The 17972-nt window shown below is 45.7% G+C and overlaps 1 long non-coding RNA gene across 1 annotated transcript; it reads left to right on the forward strand.

The window, feature by feature from the left end:
* Positions 1–3121: 3121 nt before the first annotated feature.
* On the forward strand, positions 3122–15075 carry LOC120095865 (uncharacterized). Its single transcript, XR_005491740.2, has 3 exons — positions 3122–3507; positions 12858–12927; positions 14587–15075. It is a non-coding gene; the product is annotated as an uncharacterized LOC120095865 (long non-coding RNA).
* The last annotated feature ends 2897 nt before the right edge of the window (positions 15076–17972 follow it).

Here is a 17972-nt window from a genome sequence, read left to right on the forward strand (position 1 = left end):
GCCTCCATGGGCACCCGCATGCATGTTGTGACTATACCCTCATACAGAAATAACCCCCCGGGGGTGGTTTCTGGTGTAGCCCTGGCTGACCTGGAACTCATTCTGTAGACCAGGCTGTCCGAACCCAGGGATCCTCCTGCCTCTGCTTCCCCAAGTGCTGGGACCGTTAAACCCAATTGCTTCGGAAATTTCTCTGATGCCTCTAAGTGTGTGTCCGTGTGTGTAGGCAGTTAGGAGGCCTTTGATGAATACTTAAAATGTGCCATAGTGAAACCACCAGCTCTCCAAAGCAGGAGGACTCGAGTGTTAAAGGCTGGGCTGCACAATCAGACTCTTGGCTTTGCGACTTCTCAGGGAGGTAAATAACCTTCACCAAGTTATTTCGTATAGCGTCTCATATTCAGCCAGGCATGGTGGCACACACCTTCTATTCAACACTTGGGAGGCAGAGAGGCAGGTCGGGCCTCTGATTTCAAGCCCAGCCTATTCTATATAGGAGTTCCAGGGCAGCCAGGGCCTCGGAATGAAATCCTGCCTCAAAACAAAAGCAAGACAGCACCAACAGATAACCTACATGTAAGAACACCCTCTGCACTTCATGCTAAAAAGAAAACATTGCTGAGGTAATGAGGGAGAGCTGTGTGCTCCCTGAACCAGACTGCATCGCTAACACGGGCCCTTGGTGGTCAGAAGGATGAGGAATTACTCTAAGCACCATAATCATATGCAGAGGACCTTCTGACTACTTTGCTCAGGACAGATAGAAGGGCTGCTGTGCTAACGGGGGTGACAAATGACTAGAGTGACCTCAATGGACCAGGGAGATGATGGATGCAATAAAGGGGGTTACATTAAGATATGCACTAAAGGCAGAGCCACCAGAATTCACTGAAGCATTGCTGGGTGTGAGCTGTACGAGAAGGCATCTGACCCCAAGCAAGATGGAGTTATCCTTAGCTGTGGGATGCTAAACCATTGAGAGGAAGTCCTATGGCCCCAGTTGGAATGAGCCTATAGCCATGTCATACGAAGCATGAGGAACTTAAGTTAACGGGAGTGGATTCCTAGTTTCACACAACTATAATGTTCCCTCAAGAACCTACAATGATTGGACAGGCAGGAGCACCTCGGCCCATGCATTGAGTGGGCATGAAAGACCCCCAGAGCGGGGAGATCCTCACTCAAGTCTCAGGGTGACCTGACCGCCCCAAGAACTCACAAGAGACCGATCTTGATGCAATCAACAAGGTTTATTGGCAGGGATGACAGAAACCAGTGCACTGGGGTTGAGACTCGTATCCCACGCAGGGGTAGAGGAGTTTGACCTCGAATGGTTGGGAAAAACTGTATCGAATCACAAGGAAGAACCTCCTGTTTCTCATGATTATTCTTTAATAAGATTTCAATCTAACTTTATGGTTAACCAGTTCCTGCTACTATGGTCAGCTGCTATTATGGTCAGCTAGTTTCTTGAACAAAGTGGCTGAACCAGCTGGTACAATTATTCTTTCTGTGATCAGCTAGTTTCTGGAACAGGCAGTTCCAGGGCCTGCTTTTGGCTTCAACTTTTGTCTAGGGGGCAGTTTTAAGTTTTTTCTTTTCACGCACAGTTAAGCCCAACACAGACTACTGCAGAAGCTGCTCACCTGCTATCTTGCCTCTGTTGTGAGGTGTCCTTGGACATGTGTCTAAGCCAATGAAAGTCAGTGTTAGCCAACCAGGCAACTACACTGAGTGTTTGGGATCCTACTGCAACCCTGAGTCTTTCTCAGGGTGAGCTGTTAAGCGTGCGCGCGCGCGCGCGCGCGCGCACACACACACACACATGCACACACACAGCCCTGACATACTTCAGTTAATAAGTGCAGTTAGCTGAAAGCAGAACTATAGAAGCCCCAAAGCCAGGTTAGTATGTTTACAGACTTTCTCAGAACTTTGGACTTAGATGGATTAGGCCTTTGTTTTAGTTTTGGCAGGCGGCGCTGTCTACATGCTGAGTTTTATGGCCTGAATGGTACCGCCATCATGGAGTCAGTCCTGCTAAGGTAGAAGTCAGAGCTGCTGTGCAGCTTAAAATCCCCCAGGACATCAGCTACAGGATGCCAACAGTGTACCACAGGGTGCCTACAGTAGGACTACAGAGATCTGTGATCTCGTTCTGATGTCTCTGACTTCATCCTTCCCTATTCTCTTCCTTGGACCCTGCCTCCTCACAGACTTGTTCAACAACCCTTTAAAACACAGGGAGATGTCCAGGTAACAGTATCTATCTATCTATCTATCTATCTATCTATCTATCTATCTATCTATCTATCTATCTATCTAATAATTTCCTCTCCCACATGGTGGGGTGTCATGTTCTCCTGATACCCACCAGCTCGTTCCTGGCTTCCTTCCTTCTTGCTCTCTCCTGTCTTTATTTTTGACTCTGTAGTCACACCCCCCTCAGAGTAGATCAGCTCATTTTTACATTTTATTTCCTGTCATCCTCCGTTTGGGTATGAGAGACCTGGCAGGCAGGCTGCACGTTTGCAGTGTGAACAAAGGAATTCCACTTGGCAGTTGCTGACACGAGAACAGGGAAGCCAGGCAATTCTCAGCATTACACAAGCAGTCGGTAGCAGAGTTAGGAGGTGAACAGAAGTAGCCATGTTTAAACCTCTTTGTAACTGGAACCAGATCATAAATGTTTTCTCTTATGATGCTGATGAACACTTACAATACAAACTTGCATTTTCACTTTGAAGCCTGTCTACTGCACGTTAAGGTTCTTTCTGCCCTAGCAGCCAGTTCTACTGATCTTAGCACTCATCTAATTAGTCTCTAATGTGGGTAGCAAACGCTATGAGCAAGACCCCAACACAGGGTTCTTCCATGGCCGCCATAGCTGCCTCGGTAGCGTTATTAAAACAGCAGTGATATTTGTTACACATTTAAAACTTCTATTAAAAGTATAGACCTGATTGGAAAAACTAGAGGCTACAACAACAACAACAAAACAAAAACCCCATTGCCCTCTCCAATCAAATCTCCCCAGCCCCTAAGAGGCACTGCCTTCATATGGCCCTGCCGGAAGCTGGGGAAAGAGTCTTCTCCATCTTTCTTCCAATCACACCCAAAACAATTGCATTTGCTTTTACCATGGCCTCAAAGGTCTTAGGTCTTCGAGTCCTCTGCCGACTGGAAGAGGAGTGTCCCTCCAATGCAGGGAACCTGTCTTCCTAGAGGGAGTTTCTAGGCCTATATCTCCCCATCCCCCACTGGCTGGCTCACTAAACTCCTATGTGTGACGCTCACTAAACTCCTATGTGTGACGAAGGCGCTTGCCTGCCTCAAAAATGACCAGCAGTTCAGGTCAAAAGACTAAGGCCTGTTGACGGGCAAGGGATTTGGAGGCCAGGAAGAAGGCAGAAAAGGCCAAGGTCCAAAGCACAATAAACACGAAAAGAAAAACGAGATGCAGCATGGCTCGCCCATTAGCGCAGACTCGAGGGGCCACAGCCTGAGGTGAGAACTCCGTGGGTCTGATGAGATGCTCGCAGGAAGGCTCTGGGAACCTTGTGGAGGCTTAAGGCGTCCAGTCCATGATCTTAGCTGCTAATGTTTGTGATGTAAGTTTTATTTGGTTTGGATACAATGTGATTTCAGTGTTACTGAAATGTGTTTCTATTCTTAGACTCTTACCATTTGTTATAATTGCCCCGTCGTAGTTCACTTTGTGAAAAGGGAGGCGCCTTGGGTTTGTATTGCCCAACATGTCCAGAATGCATTGACGACTCTTGCTTGTTAACACCCAGGGGGAACTACTTTATGTCAAGAAAAATTCCCTTTCAAAAACAAAGCAGGCAGATGTCTGTGACTTCGAGGCCAGCCTGGTCTACAGAGTGAGTTTTCCAAGTCAGTCAAGGCTGTATTTTAAGACCCAGTCTCAAAAACAAAAAGAAAACAAAAGAGTGGGCCCCAAATATTAGAAATGTTCTTATTGTTCTTTTAAATGTCCCTGGCTGCCTCTGTTTTCCTTTTCTTAGTATGCATTACGTTATAATTCTCCTGACCTTGTTTTACTTTGTCAGTGTGCCCAGAAACAGTCCTCTTACCTCCCACAAAAAGCAGAGCCTCATATTTTTATGCTGCAATCATTCCTGGAGTCTGTGGAATCTGCCGTAATGAATCAACATTTGTGCTCCGGGAGAATATGTTGCTTTTCCAGGAAACTGGGCATATTTATTTATTTTTATCAGAACAGGTTGATATAAAATCATAGAATTTCATTCCATTTTATGTTTTTATTTTTCTTTTGTAAATACATTTGCTAGTCTCAGAGATATCATGCAGTCAGTCAAGATCTCATTAGATGAAAGGCTCTGAGCTCACTGGCAATATTGTTAACAGTCTTCTTGCTATGTGCAAATTTCAAAGCTCTTAGATTTGGAGGATAGAAAGGTGCAGACTTTGAACTAGGGACATATTTTAGTGTTTTGCCTTTTAAACTAAAGTTCTAAAAGCTTTTGTATAAACAAAACAGTGTCTAGGGTTGCTGTGTTCCAGGAAGGATTGAAAAGAATCAAAGGGAGAAAGTATACCCAACAAATAACAAGAAGAAAACAGAATTACAAATGTAAAGCAAGTATTTATTCCTGAGACAAAAGCATCAGGATTTATAATATTTATATTTATAAATATTTAATTAAATTTATAATATTTATATTTATGAGAAAAGCATCGCCTATAGGAATAAAAGGTTCATTTCCCTGGGATATACATCATTCTGTCTATGCGTGCCTGAAATGGCTTCACCATGAGAAGGGCTGGTGGTGAACAGAATTAGGAAGTCTGTTGTCAAAATGTGTGAGGTTAATTGCTGCACTATGCTCCACCAGAAAACTTCTTACTGCAGAACCCTGCAACTGGCCAGGGCGCCCAGAGTAAGTGATAGAGTGGCCTAGATGGGGCTTAAGGAACTTTCCTTAGGAAAGAGGGACTTGAAAGAGTAAGAGCCGGAGGACTAGTTATTCGGATGTTCAGTAAAAAAGATGTCTTCTGGCCAGGCACATACCTTTAATCCCAGCACTTAGGAGGCAGAGAGGGGCCAGCCTGGTCTACAGAGTTTGTTCCAGGACAGCCTGGCTACACAGAGAAACCCTGCCTCAACCTTCCCCATTACTCCCATCCCCCAACCCCAAAAGATGTCTTCTGGACATGACATAGCTATTGCACTCACGAACTCACTAAAGCTAAGATTATCTGCACAAGATCTCTACAAGATGGGGCCTGTCGGGTGTTTACTCAAAATGAGTGAGGAGCCCATGTGACCCATGAGAGACTGCGAGTAGTTAATCGTTGTGGATATTCTAGTTAGGTTTCTGTTGCTGTGAGAAAACACTGATCAAAAGCAACTTGGAGAGGATTTATTTAGCTCACATGTCCCAGTCCCAGTCCAACATTGAGGGAAGCCAAGTGTGGCAGTTTGAATAGGTTTGGCCCCATAGATTCATGTTTTTCAATGCTTGACCATAGGGAGTGGAGCTATAAGGAGATGTGGCCTGGTTGGAGGAAGTGTGTGACTGTGTAGGTGGACTTGAAGGTTTCTCATGCTCAAGCTCTGCTCACAGTGGAATCAGAGCCTCCTCCTGGTTGCCCGTGGAGGACAGTCTTCTCCTGGCTGCCTGTGGATTAAGATGTTGAACTCTCAGTTCCTTCTCCAGCACCATGTCTGCCTGCCACTACTGTGCTTCCTGCCATGATAATGGACTGAACCTCTAAAACTGTGAGCCAGCCCCAACTAAATGCTTTCTTTTATAAGAGCTTCTTTGATTATTGTGTATCTTCACAGCAGTAAAAACCCTAACTAAGACACCAAGGTAGGAACCTGGAAGCCAGAACTGAAGAAGAGACTACAGAGGAATGCTGCTCAGTGGCTTGTTCCCCCATGGCTTGTTCAGCCTGCCTTTTAACAACCCATTAGCACCCACCCAGGAGTACCACACGCAAAGGGTTGGGTGGCTCCCTACCAATTACCAATGAAGAAAATGCCTCAGGGACTAACTAGCCCACTGGTGATCTGGTGATCTGATGGAGGCGTCTTCCCCACTGAGGTTCCTCTTCCCACTCTGCAACTGTATCACTGGAGGAGTAAATGCCAGTTTTATCAGTGGTGTTGCCACTCGTAAGTTACCCATACTCCAGTAAAGAACTCCCCACTCGAGGTCATGCAAACAACCCCTGATTGAACTCAGGGGACGTCTCAAGGGAAGACGTGAACGTGGGAGGAAAAGTTGCAAAGGGGAGATTCAGTGTGAGAGGAAAGGGATAAGAGAAGGGAATGAGGATTAAGAGTTTAAAACGGGAAAAATGTGAGCTGGGTCCCTGTCTACCATCAAGGTAAACGCAGCAGTAAAGGTTAAGAATACAAACATGTGGGGTTGGGGATTTAGCTCAGTGGTAGACGCTTGCCTAGCAAGCACAAGGCCCTGGGTTCGGTCCTCAGCTCCGGAAAAGAATACAAACATGTAACAGTAAATGTGACCGGTAAGAAGTTTAGATGATGCACATTTTATCTTAGAATCCTGTGTGTGTGTGTGTGTGTGTGTGTGTGTGTGTGTGTGTGTGTGTGTAAGAGAGAGAGAGAGAGAGACAGAGAGAGACAGAGAGACAGAGACAGAAAGAGTCAGAGACAGAGACAGCATACAGCGTATGATTGTAAAAATAGACGCTGGAGAGTGTTGATGAGGACGTGGGAGAATCCAGAACACTAACATGTTGCTGGGGGGACCAGAGACTTATGACCTGGCAACTTCATCCTCATGAACATGCAAGTGTATCTCTGTGTAAAAGTTTACGTGAATGTCATTCATTGTTCTTAATTAATAAAGGGAAGGTGCAAGACCAATGCCTTTAACGAACAGGAAAGTATAATTGGGCGTGTTAATCCCTGTCTCGGTCACTTTTCTATGGCTGTGAAGAGACATTATGACCCAGAGAACTTACAAAAGAAAGCATTTAATAAGGGGAGCTTGCTGTCAGTTAATAACGACCATTGGGACAGTGGCATGGCATAGAAAAGCAGGCATGGTGCTGGATTGAGCGGTAGCTGAGCGTTTACATCTGATACACAAACCCAAGGTGAGAGGGAGGGGAGGGAGTGAGAGGGAGGGGGAGGGGGAAAGGGTGGGGAAGGGGGAGGGAAGAGGAGAAAAAGGCAGACAGTCAGACTGGTATGGGCTTTTCAATCCTCAAAGCCCACCCCTAGTGACACACCTCGTCCAACAAGACCACACCTCCTAATCCTTCCCCAGACAGTTTTTTTTTTTTTAAGATTTATTTATTATATATAAGTACACTGTAGCTGTCTTCAGATACACCAGAAGAGGGCATCGGATCCCATCACAGATGGTTGTGATCCACCATGTGGTTGCTGGGATTTGAACTCAGGACCTCTGTAAGAGCAGTCAGTGCTCTTAACCGCTGAGCCATCTCTCAAGCCCCCCCTTCCCCCCGACAGTTCTACCAACTGGGGACCAAGCATTCAAACATGAGATGTACCTGGGCACTCCCGTGCTCATAACAGCATTATTGACGCCAACCAAGGTCTGGAAGGCACCTGCCTGTCCACTAACGGATGGATAAAGACAGTACAGCGTGCTCAGGATGGGCTGTAATTGGCCTTCGGTGTTGGCAGACAGCAGTGATTGACCTGCGGGGTGCATGATCAGGAGTGCAATAACCCAGACACAGAGCCAAACTTGACAGTCATTTCTATGTGCAGTGTAAGAGAGCTGAACTTGTGCAGACCAACACAAGAATGGCTGTTTCCCGGTGCCACGAGGCAGGGGAAAGGGTAGCTATGGATCCTGGGGGACCAAGGTCAGTTATGTTGGATGAATTGCTCTGACAGACAGCATGGCAAGTGTACTCAACGTCGGCTTGAGACATTGCCAGGAGTTGATCTCTCAACTGTTTTACCCACACACATACTTCCCCCCCTCCTTCCCTCTCTCACCCACACAGACAGACAGACAGACAGACACACACACACCTCTCTCCCTGTTCGTCTCCCTCTCCCTCTGTCTCAGACAGACAGACAGACAGACAGACAGACAGACAGACACACGGACTAGCCACTGGCTGTTATTTCTATCAGCGAGAGAGCCATCTATGTGGGTTGTGGCTTCATGTGTTGGCTCAGTGCCTCTCCTCTGGGTCCCCGCTCCTGGTATACTCCTTTACTGCCTAGGGTCCTCCATCTTTACAGCGGATGCTGTGCTTTCCTATGGTGGTTTCCCTGGTTTGCTCCCTCACCTGGTCCATGAAGCACAAACCTCTTTTGCCAGCCCTCCTTGCTGTTTTGTTTTCCGTTCCCAGGGCTGTGATTTGATTAAGACATCAGTGCTTCCAATTTTGCCCTTCCTTTGCTGTTGTACTTCTTAACTTGACACTCGCTGAACAAACCTCTTAAGAATCCCCACACACTTACGGATGCTTTGTGTGTAAATGCCAAGGTTGACAAACCGCTCTGAGAAATTTAATTTAAAAAAACTGAATGCGCTTAGTTGAAGAATTGAGAAGTGGCATTTCATTTGCTCCTAAATATATTTACATATAACGAGGCTGTCATCTGATGCTGGAACTCAAGAGAGACTGAGCTCTTAGGAACGGGTTCAGATTATGCAGATTCAATCAAATTCAACAGTGTGGCTCTCTCCGTGTCTCCGTGCCCCTGAGGTTGCTGGGGAGGGGCACAGTAGACGCTTGTGCTGAGCTCCAGGCTGCATGGGAAGCGATGAGCGCGTGTGGTTGGACCGACGCGTGGTAGAATCCAGCTGGCACCAAGGCGATGTTTACTGAGATGAGATTAGTGAGAGAGATCACCAGTCAATACATGGACGCTTTAAGAGAGCAGCCTTGCTGTTCAAGCAGTTGTAGCTAGGAGCATGAGGTCAGGTAGACACCCCCAGCTTCTAGAAAAGCAGCCTCACCTCATTGTCCCACGAGCTCTGTTGTGCCGCTTATTAGAACATGATTAGAGGGATTGGGGATTTAGCTCAGTGGTAGAGCGCTTGCCTAGGAAGCGCAAGGCCCTGGGTTCCGTCCCCAGCTCCGAAAAAAAAGAACCCAAAAAAAAAAAAAAAAAAAAAAAAAAAAAAAAGAACATGATTAGATTTGTTGCTAACGTCATACGAGTCCCGATTGCCATCTCATCTCCGCGGAGATGGAGAACGAGAGTTCTGATCCCAAGTAAGGGGGTTAGGGATTTAGCTCAGTGGTAGAGTGCTTGCCTAGCAACCGCAAGGCCCTGGGTTCGGTCCCCAGCTCCGGGGGAAAAAAAAAAAAGGAAAAAAAAAAAGTGCACACCCAAGTAAGACACGTGTGGTAAGAACGGCTCAGATGTTGATGGGGACAATTGCTGTGGCTGCGATTTTAATATTGATGCTGTTTTCTGAGGTGTCTCCATCTGTCTCTAAGACCCTGATATGAAACCAGAGCGAAGAAAACCCGTCTCCTTAGGCCAAGCTCCAGTCAGTCCCCTAGGCCTTTCGCGGTTATTCTTTAGGATTCTGTTCTTTGTTTTATGTATTAGGAATGGAACAGGCAGAATACATGTCCAGAGGGGGGTTGTTCAAGCTGCCTTAATGGTATGGTCTGGGTACTCGAGAACGCAATAGTTACGTAAGGCTGAATGCTTCAGTCCCAGTGCGCTGCTGAAGGCCTGGAGGCTTCATGGGAACGCTGCGGCTGGGTCTGTGTTGGGAGGCTGAAGAAGCTGGGTCCCATGTCAGGGAGGAGTGCGACAGTAATATTGGTGAAGGCAGGATAGATGTGGTTCCGGCAAAGCAGAAACAGGAAGGCGAGCATAGTAAATAGAGGGTTCCCCTCCGAAGGCCCCGCTCATATTTTGGGTGGGTCCCGCCTTCAACTATCCTTATCAAGATAACCCCCTCAGGCGTGCCTAGTGACTTAGCTTTTAGTTCATTCCATACCCTGTCAGGTTGATAACTAACAGTGACCACCACATTCCAGCACCCAACCACGACAGGGTGCAGGCTGCAACCAAGTCAGTTCCCAGCCATCCCCCCACACCTTGACACCGTGGCGTACACCTTTAACGCCAGTACTCCCGGCGCAGAGGCAGGCAGATCTCTGAGTTCAAGGCCAGCCTGGTCTACAGAGCGAGTTCCAGGACAGCCAGAGCTATATAGTGGGACCCTATCTCAAAAACAAGCAAGCAAACAAAAGCATACCTGTAAGCATCTTAGACTACAGTGTCCAAATTTAAAACAGTATTCATAAGATGAATAGTTGGCAGGACAGTGAGTTAAATTAACCAAGAATAAGGCTGCACTTGTGTCTTAAGGTTTTGATGGCTTGAGATCCTGGAAGTATAAAATTATAAAATATAACATTTCATATTTTAATCTATATTATATGTTATATAAATATATCTTATATATTATACAATATTTTACATAGTTATAGTATATATCAATATAATGTTTTATATATTTATATAAAATATATTTTATATATTTATATTATATATTGATAGAGATTATTTTATATATTTATATTGTGTTTATATAAAATATTTTATATATTTATATAACTGTATTTTATATGTTTGTATTAATATATTTATATAAAATATTTTATAACTATAAAATGTATCTTTTATATTGCAACATATAAAATATAGAGTGTAACACTTTTCCCCACCACAGTCCTTATCTATGAATTTGCTCCTTGAAAACCCATTTTGTTAGCTTAAACAGAGACAACGTAGTCTGTAACCAAACACTCTTGCATGAGCCAACTCATGGCCTGAAGCCAATAGCAAAGAAATGATTACAGGTATTGGCAGGTTGGCGGACTTCAAACAGGAGAACGACCCATTGACAGGGATGATAACAGTTCCTTTTGGTGAGCGAGTCACAGATTTTTTGGAGGGAACGCATATGCACATAATTCACCTTTCAATTTATTAAAACCATTAAACTTATTAAATAAAATTTGTTTGTGTATGTGTTTGTCCAGGGTGGTGGTGATGTTACTCCGGTATCTAATGTACATTTTCCGCTATTGGTCACAGCATGATTATTATCTTTTTATGTAGCTATACACATTCCCATCAGGATCGTGTGTGCGTGTGTGTGTATGTGTGTGTGTGTGTGTGTGTGTGCGTGCATGTGTGTGTGAGTGTGTGTGCATGTATGTGTGTGCGTGTGTGTGTGCATGTGTGAGTGTATGTGTGTGCATGTGCGTGCGTGTGCACGCAAACACACTTTTATGGCATTTGTTTTATTTGGTGATTGCGAGTCTTCCATTGACCTACGGAATAATTAGCACCAGTGTGCTGGGATCTTTATAAGAATGAGTTCTCAATTTCTGTTGGTTTTCAGATGAAATCTCAGTGTGCACCTCATGCCTCAGATGTGTGTGATTCTCCTGTTCAGGTCTTTCCAGTATGCCTGAGGCATTATTATTATTATTATTATTATTATTATTATTATTATTAGTAGTAGTAGTAGTAGTAGTAGTAGTAGTAGTAGTATCATCATCGAATGTATTACATCTGGACCACAGTTTTCCCTCCTGCCTTCCCTCCTATTTTCTCTTTCACCTACAGGGATTTTTTGGTTTTGGTTTTGTTTTTTGAAACAGGGTTTCTTTTTGTATCCCTATCTGTCCCGGAATCTACTCTATAGACCAGGCTGGCCTCGAACTCAGAGATCCACTCACCTCTGCCTCCCGAGTGCTGGGAATAAAGGTGTGTACCACCACTGCCAGTCTTCACCCACAGGGACCTTAAAGCGGTGAAATTTGGATTTTTATGGCTCAAGGTAGAATGGGTTCCCAGCTAGCACATTAGAATGCCCCTTCTGAGAACAGCCATGGCAGAAGCTGGAGCTAACTAATTATAAGGACCTTAAACTTACAGAAGCATGAGAATATGGTGCAAGATTCTCTTCCTCCTGCAGGTGGCTTCTCCATGTCTATTACTCAGACTCAGATACACCGTTTCAATTCTGTAGCACTGAGGTTTGCATGGCAAAGATTTGTCACATGCCGAACAAAGAAAAAGAAATATTCTTCAGAGTTTGGACTAGCCCTGGAGGGAAGGACACTTTATTTTTTAATTTTAAAAGATATATTTGTGTGTATGGGTGGTTGAGGCGTGTGCAGCTGTGTACCATGAGCATGCAGTTCCCGGGGATGCCAGAAGAGGGTGTCAGAGACTCAGGAACTGGAGTTAGAGATGGTTGTGAGCCGCTACTAGGTGATGAGACCCAATCCCAGGTTTCTGCAGGAGCAGTCAAGGCTCTTAACTGCTGAGCCATGTCTCCAGCTTCCAGGAAGGAAGGAGAATTTAAGGATTACACTTCTCCCGGATTCCTACCTCTGTGTTCTGCCTCAAGTGAGAACTCAGCCATTTGTGCTGTGATCTGGTAGGTTTTGTTATTTTTGATCTCTTGGTCGGATTGAAAAGCCACATTCTTGCCTGCATAGGATCGGAGCCTGGCTCACTGGGCAAACATCGTGCAGGAAGCTGTGTCAGGAGCATAGCCTGAAATACGATGTTTGTTGTTTGTTTGTTGTTGTTGTTTTGTAAATAATGAGCCTGAATTGCAAATGCAGGACAAGATTTTCCTGTGAAGCAGGGCAGCCCCTAGCTGAGTGCACTAGAAAGCGCTGTGTACTTCTGATGGAGTTGAAAGACAGAAAGAGCAGCCGGTTCCTGCCAGGGCAGCGGGCTCCAAGTCTTTTGATTTTTACATAAAAGGGACTTTTGTAGTTTAGTCTACAGATATTCGAAAATAGTTCGTCATATATGTATAAATGCACAGTAACACAATTTCTTTCAGGTGGCCTGCAGAAAGCCAAGAGCCAAAGTCCAAAAATAAGAAGGTTACTGACGGTGGCTCCACATGTTAGGTGAGCACCGCACCGGTGAGCTACGGCCTCCGCCGGCCCGGAAGGCCCTGAATCTGGACAGCTGTCCTCTTCCTGATCCCTTGGCGCTCGAGGTTTTAAACTTACTGTGAACAGCAAATGAATGGGGACCACCATGGTAACGCTCTGTTCCTGTGAGCCACCCTGTTTAACCTCAGAAATGCACTATTCAAATTATGACACCTTATTTAATATATATTATTGATATATTAAGGTTGAACTCCAGGTCAATAGCACTAACTAAGTTTCTAGAACCCACACTTTGTCTCCACTGGGCACATCCCAAACTCCTTGCACTTAGAAACAGGAGACACCGTGGTTGGGAGACATTTAAAAATTTTTTATTAATTCTTTGAGATTTTTGTACAGTGAATTTTTCTCCCAAGGCCGTCTGGCTCTTTAATGCTGGAGACAGGAAGAAATGGTTGCTGGGAGGTTGGCTCTGGGCTGCCCAGTTCTCAAAGTCCCTCTAGCATCATGCGGCTATGGGCCTTGAGTCCTTGAAGGTGAGGCTGTCACTGAGCTCCGTCTGTGTGGAAAGAACTCTTTCAGTCCATGAGCTTGAGAGCTTCAGGCAGTATCAACTCCAGGAAAGAACATATCCCAGGGCCAGAGAGATGCGTGACGTATCTGGGACTACTATGTCAATGAAGAAGTCACGGCCCAAATCCACCTGCAGGCATAACTCCAAGGGGTTAGTCTCCTCAGATCATTGACGTTTTCTCAGTTGAAGGTATATGCCCGGCCACTCATACACCTTTTCTCAATGGCCCAGCACCTTCTGAAGCACGTTCACCCACACAATATGGAAGACCCACCATTGGGAGGGCTGTTGCCATGACGGGCTTCTCGGACCACCCGCAACAACTCATACAATGTATTTCGATCACACTCACCCCCCCCCCAGTCCTCCTAGTAACTCCTCCCAGACTCACCACCACCTTCCTACTCTCCACTCTCTGACTACACATCCTCCTCTTTGTTTTTTGACCCATTAGACTCCACTGGTGTACACCTGACTACCAGGGACCACACCCTTAAAGAAAACTGATTCTCTTGCTCCAGAAGCCATCCACCAATGGCTAGACAGGAGTGGGGGATCAGTAATCCCTTCCCAGTCCATGAGGAATGCTGGCTGGCTTGCTTTTGTGTAGGCAGTCACAGCTGCTGTGAGTCCCCGAGTCCAGAAGACTCTGGTTGGCCCTGGTCCTCTCAAACCTCTGACTCTACACTCTTTCCTTCTCCTCTTCCATTAAGGTGCTTGGGAGCCATTTTAAATGGTGATATTGCCAAGAAAAACCACGGGAATGCAAGAAGCGTGACATTGAATAGCCTGTGGGCAGTTGCAATGCTTATATCTCTGGCTGAACAAGGCTGGCTCTTGAGATGTCTGAAGCATTGGTTATGTCCCTGAAGGTCTTCAAAGACTCGGGGACAGATGAGTTTTAGTGAGAGGATAAGTTCCTCCGTGTGGAGTACATAAGTAGTCAAGGCCAGGGTCTTCAACCCCTCCTTGCTTAATCAGTGAACTAGAGATTTCCGTTCACATCAGAAGACGTCTAAGAGGAGTCAGTTGTAATCTGGGAGGAGTCAGTGACGTAAAGTCCTCTCATCCTGTTGCCTCTCCTACCTTCCTTCCAGCCTCACCTCCTGACCTCGTCCTGCCCACAGGCATAGTCCTCCAGTTTCCCAGGGAGCCGTGGTCCTGCATCTCTCTACTCTGCAGGACTTGCCCTAAGACATCGATCTCATGCACATGCAGTTTATCCTGCCCTTGTTGAAGGGGCCGCTACTTGGATCTAGCCTTAATCTCTTAGCACCTCGTCCTCCACGAAGGCAGATGAAGACCACGCCTTTTTCCCTTCCGAGCCCTTACACCGTGCCTGGCGATCTTGAAGGTACTGCATAATTGCATGCACACGAATGAGTGTATGAGACATTTTAAGGCTGGAGAGATGGCTCAGTGGTTAAGAGCACTGACTGCTCTTCCAGAGGTCCTGAGTTCAAATCCCAGCAATCACATGGTGGCTCACAACCATCTGTAATGGGATCCGATGCTCTCATCTGGTGTGTCTGAAGACAGCTACAGTGTACTCATATACAAAATATATAAATAAATCTTAAAAAAAAGAGACATTTTAATTTTGTGCTCGTCATTTGGGTCCTCGCTACGTAGCACATTGCTCTCCATGTGTTTGTTGAGCCAGTAGGGGGTGGGGGTGGGATATACTTAGGTTTCTCTAGGCACAGGACTCACAGGTAGCCAGCCCCTTTGTTAGTAGTTATTTCGTGACTTCATTAAAGCCCAATTTTCTTTCCTCATGTGGGGGGACAATGATGTTGGCATTTAAATGGCAGGATCACATTATTAATCCTTAAGCCTCTCTCCACAGAGATTGGGGATTTAGCTCAGTGGCAGAGCGCTTGCCTAGCAAGCGCAAGGCCCTGGGTTCGGTTCCCAGCTCCGAAAAAAAGAACCAAAAAAAAAAAAAAAGCCTCTCTCCACAGGGTGATGTTCCCCTATAGCGTTTATTATCCTGATATGTCTAGGAGCGCCTTTGTCCCCTCCTTGCTCTGGCATCCAGGAAGATGCACTGCAGCAAGCATCGGTCTATGACCGCGACCATAGTTGTGTTTTTATTGGCGTTCATCTTCCTCACAACTCATCAGAGGCTAAGAATGAGCTGTTCAACAACAAAGGGCTCTCTTGCTGCCTTTGCGATAGACGGAATAGGCAGAGAAGATGCCATAGTTGTGTGAAATGGTCTGATTTGAAACTAATTATAAGGAGCGCCAGTACCTACTCATCAAATACGCAGGCAAGGGCCTGTGGTCCTGTTCCTAATATCACTGGACGAACGTGGAGCACGGAGTAAACACACATAAAGTAAATAAAACCCCACCCATTTCTAGTAATGTCTGGAAATCTCATGATGGCCGATAACATCAGAATCACAAAATAGGATGTTTCCTCCTGCAACTGTCTCACTGTGCAAGTGCATGTGTGCACAACTCTCTCTCTCTCTCTCTCTCTCTCTCTCTCTCTCTCTCTCTCTGTGTGTGTGTGTGTGTGTGTGTGTGTGTGTGTGTGTGTGTGTGTGTGTGTTCGGGGGGAGGTGCTGGTGGTTCTGAGTAACTGTTTTCTGGCCTTGAATTGAAGTCCCGAGTTCTCCCTCTCTACCTATAATTGGTTCCTGAATCATCTTAGCTTACAGGTAGTTCCTAATCTGATGCTATTCTGGGCTTCAAAGCCAGGGCTCAGGTTCTCCGTCCATCACCTTGAAGATGAAAACCAGGGGGTGGAAGGTTCAAAGTTCCCTTGATTCTCATAGCAAATGAAACATGAAGAAAAGAGTTTTCCTAAGCCGTGCATGGAGCAAGGAGGGGACCATAGGGCATTGCTTTCCTAGTGTGATGTGTGGGCGCCTTCCTCTGAGAGGAGACAGAGCACAAAGTGAACCTCTGCCCTCTCTGTCCTCCACCGAGGACTTTATGACAAACTGGGTACAATAGAGACGGGTCAACGGTCGGAGCCCACAAGTCCAGCAGTGACATGTTGCCATGGGCTTTAAGTGACTCAGAGCAGGGTGGCGGAAGGTTAGAGGGGCTCCATGGGCCCTTTGCCCCCAAATATTTACTTCACTCATGCCCATGATGTCAGAGTTGATTCTCTTATCCCAAGACTTTCTTTACTGAATCTGCCTTTTGTGAGAGTCCCTCTCCTCGGTGAGCTGCCTGAATGGTCTCAGTTATGGTGTTCTATCAGGTCAAGATATTTACTTCAGACCATTTTATGCTGTTACAGGTCCGAGGACAATGATGATGATGATGATGATGATGATGGTGGTGGTGGTGGTGGTGGTGGTGATGATGGTGATGATGATGGTGGTGATGGTGATGATGATGGTTGTTATGGTGGTGGTGATGACGGTGGTTATGGTGGTGGTGGTGATGATGATGATAATGGTGGTTATGGTTGTGATGATGATAACAATATTTTGTATACTTTTAAAACCTAGTTTAGAGATGAAAGATAAACACGAACATTCATCTATTTTTATGCCCTAACAACTTTACTGTGAGTCACAGATTCCATCTAGGGTCCCCTGTCTTCCAGCCTGAACCCTTCCACTTTACCCCCAATAGTTGGTAAGGACCCATTTGTCCACTATCTCCAAGCCCTAAAGTCTCCGTTGATCCCTGGCTGTCAGCTTGCTGCCTCTCTTCCCACGGCCATCCTTCTCTCATGGGACCTAGAATGTGAAACCAAACCCATGACTTCTCTTTTCTTCGTTTTCTTTTCGTTTTCCGAGTCAGGGTTTATGTAGCCAGGACTGGCCTCAAACTCACAAAGAACTGCCAACTAGTTCTGCCTCCTGTGATGGGATTAAAGGCACAGAGCACCGTGTACAACTCATTAAGTGTCTATTGTATTATTTTTGTTGTTACTGTTGTTGTTGTTGTTGTTGTTACTCTCCCAGGGAAAAACCAAGCAATATTAGATGTGTTCTCTGGTAGCGCACTGCACCACATGCTCGGCTGTAATTTAGAAGGGTCTTAGTCCTTTGCGCTGTCTGACAAACTGAGTGGCAGGAACACAGTAGACCTTTACCCCTCTGTCTGGAGGCCAGGAAGTCTGAGCTTCAGGTGGCGATGGGTCTGCTGTCTGGCTCATACACCAGCTCTTCACCCCTGGGAGGTCTTTCATAAGGACATTATTAAAAACTCGTTAAAATCATGTCCCAAAGTCTTTGCTTCATGGCCATCATGTTGTGGGGTTAAAGTTTAACATTTAAGTCTGGGGAATCACACATTGTACCCAGCAGCTGGGACTTCAAACATCTCTTCAGTGCTAGGGAAGAAATCACAGAATACCAGGAAAATCAGATCTCACTCTTCGAAGGTATTTTTAGATACATTTCTAGACATTTGGATGATCCCAAATACCATGGGTCATCAACTTCTTTACTGTAGTACAAGACAGGATGAAAAAAAATTAAAAGGAAGGCATGGCTGTTCCTTGGTGT

The sequence above is a fragment of the Rattus norvegicus genome, chromosome 12, assembly GCF_036323735.1.
Source record: "Rattus norvegicus strain BN/NHsdMcwi chromosome 12, GRCr8, whole genome shotgun sequence".
NCBI classification, from domain to species: Eukaryota; Metazoa; Chordata; class Mammalia; order Rodentia; family Muridae; genus Rattus; species Rattus norvegicus.